The sequence below is a fragment of the Poecilia mexicana genome, unplaced genomic scaffold, assembly GCF_051168715.1.
Source record: "Poecilia mexicana isolate PSO_F unplaced genomic scaffold, ASM5116871v1 scaffold_11, whole genome shotgun sequence".
Taxonomy (NCBI): Eukaryota; Metazoa; Chordata; class Actinopteri; order Cyprinodontiformes; family Poeciliidae; genus Poecilia; species Poecilia mexicana.
This window is the reverse complement of record NW_028263380.1, coordinates 5483743-5490803: the sequence shown is the minus strand read 5'-3', so window position 1 is coordinate 5490803 and position 7061 is coordinate 5483743.

The following is a 7061-nucleotide window of genomic DNA, read 5'->3' as shown; positions in this document are numbered from 1 at the left end:
AGCAGCAAAGAAAAGATTTTCCGAAACATTGATATTTTTCACTCCCCATCTTCTTTGAAAAGCGAAACGCACCCATGCTTAGATGTGCACTTTCCCATGGTGAGCTCATCCACAGTTCTTGGCTGCAAGGAAAACACATACAGTAGTTTTCACAGATTTGTTTCACTCTTATATCACGGTGAATGTAATTAGGAAAGGTGGCGATAGCTGCCAGAAACGGTAGATTAGAATATTCTGACAGACGCAGCCCAACAATTTCCAACAGAATGGTCCTGAATAAAATTTATGCTACATACACATCAGCAAAAATCATCAATTTATCTATTTAACTTCAGTTTTGTTTACTGAAGAAGGACATTGTGCCTCTTCGGTACATTTCGAATAACACAAATGTAAGAGCATCCAATTACAGCCAGGGCTGATTTCCACTGCTTGTCATCCTGCCAGGTGGTGCAGCATGAACATCCAAAATTTAAGAAATAACACACACAAAACCCCCATAAAAAACATGCACATCAAGATAACATTTATCATTTAAAAACACACTGTAAATAACATTCCAAGTATCTACATCTCAAATTCCAGCTATAAACTTCATACACAACTTAAAATTTATGGATAATAACCACGCGTCTCTTAAGAAGATAAATTTACACATTTACACAGGTGTGCATCAATGCACATGTCCAGACACTTAGTCATATTCGATAAATTAGAAAATGCATTCCAGTGCAGATTAAAAATGCCTTCTAGCAGGGATTAAAAGAGACTTTCATTAAGTCCACAAAGGATTTGTATAGAGCTGAAGTAATATTTTAATCAAAAATGCTGTGTTTACATTAGATGTAAGCATAAAAAATATTTATAATTAATAGGAATAAAGGTTTTAAAACAGAATGTGTGTTTAGATAATCTACGTGAGGAGCCTTAGTGGGCAGCGTGGTGATGCAGAAGTAAAGGGTTCAAATCCAGACCTGTTGGCATTTTCTCCCTACGCATATACCACACCAACTTTATTTATGAAGCACTTTATACACCGACAGGACCAAAGTATAGAAGTTCTCTTCAGGTATTTTTTATTATGCTTCATGTAACATCAAGACTTCATTTAAAAAGTGGTTTCTTCACTGTTTTGACCTTTTGATCTGATGGTCGGACTGAAAAACCAAAAAGCAAAAAACAAACAAACACAACATCACCAAAACTATACCAGTGTCCAAGAATGACTAGAGTTCTAAGTAGGGTCATAAATATTGTTTTCAATTACTGCCTTTCCAACTGAATTGTTTGCAATTTAAATAATTTATTAATTAAGCGGTTTTCCCAGTGAAACCGGATAATGACTGGAACAGGAAAGTTCGGACACGGCTCTACTCCGTTCATTTAATGGCACCGTACGGTTCCTCTGGGAAAATCAGACCAAATGCCAAGTCAACCTTAATTAGACCTCAGTGTGTCTATATATTGATGGTAAAGCTGTGAAGTGTCAGGTACATGTTGCAAGGTCCATTCTGCAAGAACCGTTTCGCACCTTTTTTTTTTTTTTTTTTTTTTTTTTTACAAAAAACTGAAAACCAAAGCAAATCAGAACTTTTTAAGAGATTAAAATAATTTCCAAGTGTCAAAATCTCGACTGTAGTTCTGCCATCAACTTCATACCCACTAATAAGACCACCAGCTACGTTGCCCTTAATTCTTGACCCTGAGAGGAGTTTTCCGACAGACTTGGAGGAGGGATGACTCTGACTGTCATATCATTAACTGAAAAGGCTAGCTTTGTCCCCATGGGGCTCATTTGATTGCACCGCAAGTTAGAGACTTTTCAAATGAGATAACCTACCACGACTGCACCGTGGAATTAAAAAGTAAAGGGAGAAGTCAAGGAAAAGCTTGGAAGCAGCGCAATTAGGGAATCTTGTATCGGCTCGAAATTCATATGTTGTACCCGACTGTAAAATCAATGAAGCGAAACCGCTCTACAGCACATGCATAAAACAAATGTCCTTCTGTGAGGCATGTGAAAGTGCCCTCCATATTACTGACTCAGAAGGAGTGTAATTTTATTTATTAATACACAAAGCATAAAAATGGAGAGAAAAAAAATATGGTCAAATTAAGTTCAAAATGATTTATGTAGCATTACGGACAGAGCAAAATAATGTGATTGCATTCAAATCCAATGCTACACCATTTTTGTTTACATTTCATGAAGAAGGAAGTTACGCTGAATGTCGTCTTCTGATGTTTGTTTTGTTGTTTCCATCTCCGGTTCTTGGTGCAGTGCCACAACAGGTAACAGGTTTTTTTTAAAGGGTTTGGTTTGTTTGACAGGGCACAGCTGAAAACGAAACAAATGTTGCCGTTTTCAGACTTTCAGGTGTAAAAACTCCCTAAAAGGAGGAAAGTGACGTTAGCCATGGTTCTACGTTGTAATGCACCCAACATGCTAATTCGCCTTCTCAAGATTTTACCTTTTTTTTGTAGCCTATCTGATTGATACGGTATGAAAGTGAACTAGGTGCTAGAACATGACTTTAGGTTTATTAAAGTAACCAGCGAACACCATGTGATAATCAGATTTTAGAACAACTTAGAACTTGTGAGGTGTGAACAAACAACAGCCTGCAAAGCAGCAAACATTTGATTTGAGTAGCAGCTCGTAAATAAGCCATGAAAATGAGAAGAGGGTGGGAGAATTAATTCAGCCTCAGCCTATCACCATCAATCACGCTATGCATTTTCTTAATTTAAGCAGTCTTTTCAATATTCCTAATTATAATTTATTGCACAGGCGGCGAAGAAATGGTAAAGGATGACAGCAAATAACATAAAATGGTTTGGATTTTTCTTAACGATTTTGTGAGTAATAAAGCTGGAAAGCAATATTTGCCAACTAGCCTTTATTCTTTGTCGCTGTGTATGTGTGAAAGACTTAACGACCAGCACAGCCTGTTAACCAATAAAGTAAAACAGTAAGAGAGAGGGGGGGAAAAAAGATGTATTGCTGTTGTCATAGCAAAATAGAGAATAAGACAAGAAAGAACAACTTTGTTAATTTTAAGTGCACAGGAGACTTTTCATTGCATATTTTAAAAACATTTTCATATTCCCTAACAGGGTTATTTTTCATAGAAAAAGCTCAAATTACGCCAAACTGCTGAATTAAAGATGCAAAACAGAAAAGACAGCAATGTTGTCATTGTAATGCAAAACTATGCAGCGTTAAAGCAGGCTGCGAACTCTTCTATCCAACTCAAGACAGCTGAGTGAAGCAATGAAACAATAGAAACTACAGAACAAATGCTTTAATTCTCTTTGATACGTGAAGTTATTCAAAGGAAGACCAAAATACAGCTCTTAAAAAATAAGAATATATATAACAATATATTCTTATAAGCATGAAAAAAAAAAAAACGAGAAGAGGCAAGAGCCAACAACCATACATGCTCTGACAGGGGAGTAGCAGCAGGTGGGTTAATAAGAAGCATAAGGGGGTGAGATAACATTCAGAAAGAAGATCAGGGAAGCTGAGACCAATAAAGAAATACCGCAGAGAGAATCTAATCCTACAAGAACAAAGAACAGAATGCACAGAAAACAAAAGGTGCACGAAACAAAATAGAAAGCCTAAGACGACAACAAGAGAACTTAAAATCTCGTACAGCTGGTCATTTTACTTTTCCCGTTTTGTACCCAAGTAGTTTTGTTTGTTTCAAACCAGGGTTAAGAATGGTGCTCACCAGGGAGTCTGTTCATCTTGGCCTTGGCTGTGTTTCTTCTTTGGCAGCCAGAAATTAGAAGAAATACTGTATAATATATGGATAGTCTATAAAAGGAAGTATGACTATTTTTACTCTGATGAATATTGACAACTGAGAATTTGCTCCAAGTAATTTTGGTTTGACAAATGCAAATAATAAAACTGACGTATTTTTCAGTCATTACAGATAAAGCTTTAAACTTCTGAGAGATGGGAATTCATTGTTTTCCGTAAAAATCCCGTCTTGTCAGACTCTGTACGGTGTGTCGTCTCATCATTAGGCCCCTACCAGGAAGACTTTGGTAGAATTTGCTGTCAGAGCCCAATAATGAGTTCGCTGATGCATCACATGCTGTTCATAAAGAAAAAACACACAAAATGGAATCTGCATAACTTTGAAATGACTGTCTCAGTAGTGGGAGAGAGAGAGAATATGTTCCTCATAACATTTTCTGTTTGGCAATATTTCAAAACATCAGATTAGCCTGACAGTGAATGAAAGCGCAGCCGGTGAATTCGTCCTCTCGCCGTGATTTTGGACGATGTTGTCATCCAAACTCACTTACGAGTTGGGAAACAGCCTTTTCTTTATTTTTCAGAGTTAGATTTTCAGATCGTGTCGTGGGATAATCCTGGTTAGGAAGTAAAGGTTTTGGGGGAAGGTGGGCTGTTCTGCTGAGTCAGCATATTTTGCTCAGATTTCACAGCTTTGTGCAGGAGAGATAGATTGAGGCTGTGGCAAAGTGTGAGTTCTGCTGATGTTTCTGATTCCCATCGATGCGCTGGGGCACAATGGATAATTTAAAGCCTTGCAGTTTCTCGGATTTCCATTTTTGTTCAAAGTATGGGCCCACTTCCTGCACGAGGATCATTCCAGTAATTTGGTCCATTTCAACAGACAGGAAGTAATTTCTCCATTGGGGAAAATGACTTCCCCAATGGCTTTAATTCACCGGGATGAATTAAAGCCGGTGATCCAGACTCTTCAGCCCACAGCTGAAAAACTACAACTTGAAAAACTCAAGTGTCATATAAGCATTTGTAACTTTTCCATATGAGTCTTCCATATCCACAATTTTTTTCCAATATTTAGAATTAAAATCAGCCTTTATTGTAAAAGTAAATGAAAAAAGATCTGATGACATTTATCTGCGATTCATGATGGGTTTTAAAGTAAGCAGGACAAATTAAAAGTCTTCCAAGTAACATTTACAATCAGTGTTTCAAGGGCTTCATAAAGGACGTACAAACTCTTCCAGTGAATAATAAGGTTCTGGTAACTGGCAGAGTAAGTATATGTAGTAACATACATGTAGGCTACATGTCTGTCATGGCTTGTATTACCTAAAAGCTACATCACCTAAGCTAATTTTGCTAGTTCTAAAGTAACTACTGTAGTAAATATCAATATTTATCTTAGTATCTTACCAGAGATAGATAGTTATATGTATATCTATCCATCTATCTATCTATCTCCCTCTCTCTCTCTCTCTCTATCTATAGATAGATAGATAGATAGATAGATAGATAGATAGATAGATAGTTTACCGGAATATAAAGTGGTCGGAGCAGATTCTTTACGTTTTCGATAGTTGATGTTTCTAAGCTAGATTCGCTCAAGTCCATCATTTGAGGTCCTTCGTACTTCCTGATTTTCAGGATGTGGTGAAAACTGCGCTTTGCTGAACCGTCTGTATGTTTAGAACATCCGTTTGGCCCACATGACATAACCATAAAAAATTTTTGTAAAATATTCCTTGAAAGTCACACTTAGAGAAATGTTTAACGTGATTCTGACCTTCCAAGATGGCCTTCAGCTACAAAGTTCGCGGAAGTGTTACGTCAAATTTAAACTATGTATAAAAAGAAATACAATACAAAGGTTCCAGGCGGAACTTATGTATAGAAAAAAAGAAAATGCTATTAATTGTGCTATTTAACAAATCTATGTAATTAATCTAAATTCACGCCTTAAAGTCCAGGCTTTAATTGTAATGCGTCTTCTGTTTCCTACTACATCTAACCCCTGAAGCATGGGCACAACGACAAAAGAAAAATGTAAAATATTTTAAAATCAGGACATGGAGTCAACACATTTGCTCCTCCATTCCTATTTCATTTCCTACTTCCACCTCCCAGTGTGACTGTCCATCCCAGAAGAGCAGGAACGTGTGAAGTGTGCGGCGAATGCAGATGGGCTGAGGAAACGACGTGTTTCCCTGCCAGTCTGTGTGGCCTTGTCAGTCGGTGGCTGTGCCGAGTGGCTCTGACATGTCCTCTGGCCCGGCCCATCAATTATAGACGAAAGCAGGTGCCAAAGAGCGGCGACTCCGAACGCACGACGTATCACTCACCGAAGGAGTAGGGCCTCCGGTGAGCATCTAGTAGCGCGCGGTACTGGAGTTCGAACAAACAACGACCTCAACTTTTTGGAGCCCGTGGATGTTTCATATTGACGGCATCGGTAAGGAAATCGGTCAGATGAAGAGCTTTGGTCGCCAATTTCTTCATTTTCGTCAACGGCTCCTACTCAGGGCTCCGCTGTTCCGGAAACCAAACCCGTCTTGAAAGTGGAATAAGAAGTTTGAGTGATATATGCGGGGGGGCGCTGGCAATTGTCAAAGCATCAGTCAAATGCTTTAAAAGCTGCGTGCTCTATTCACAGAGACTCATTAATCACAGAAGAGGCTGCCTAGTGGCAGTTTCAAAAAAAAAAAAGCCCGTGGCGACGATGGGAAGCATAAAACTTTTTCCTTTCCCTTGAATTTGAGCTGTGAACAGAGTGAAGGCGGTAACCTTCACTATAAGTGTTTGTGTGCGCGTCATTAAAGGAATGACTCCGTTATAATAAAAACCACATGAGCTTTAAAAGCCTCCTCCTCGCTCATCAGCATTGTTTTTATGGAGATGTGAGCATTAGACACACCCAGGGAACACACTCCAGCTGTGCATGGTTTTCCCCCCTCTTTTTCCCCCAGCTGACAGTATATCGATCTGCCTCTTGTTATATTATAACATTTCTCACTGTGTTATTCACACCATTAGACAGAAAATAGCACCATTGTGAGTTCTGCATCATTTCTGTGCCTGGAGCGTTAACAGCTGTCCAGATTTATTTCTTAAAATTAACATTTTCAGCGGTTTCGTCGGCATCAGTTTGCAGCGAAGACGACAGAGCGACAATAAGGAGCTGTTGAAGCTAAGCGTCAAATACCTCAACAACATAACTTTTAATTATTGTTTTAATAGTTGTCATACCAGAAGGTAGGCAGCAGGATCACAAAAGATAAACCGTCTAATT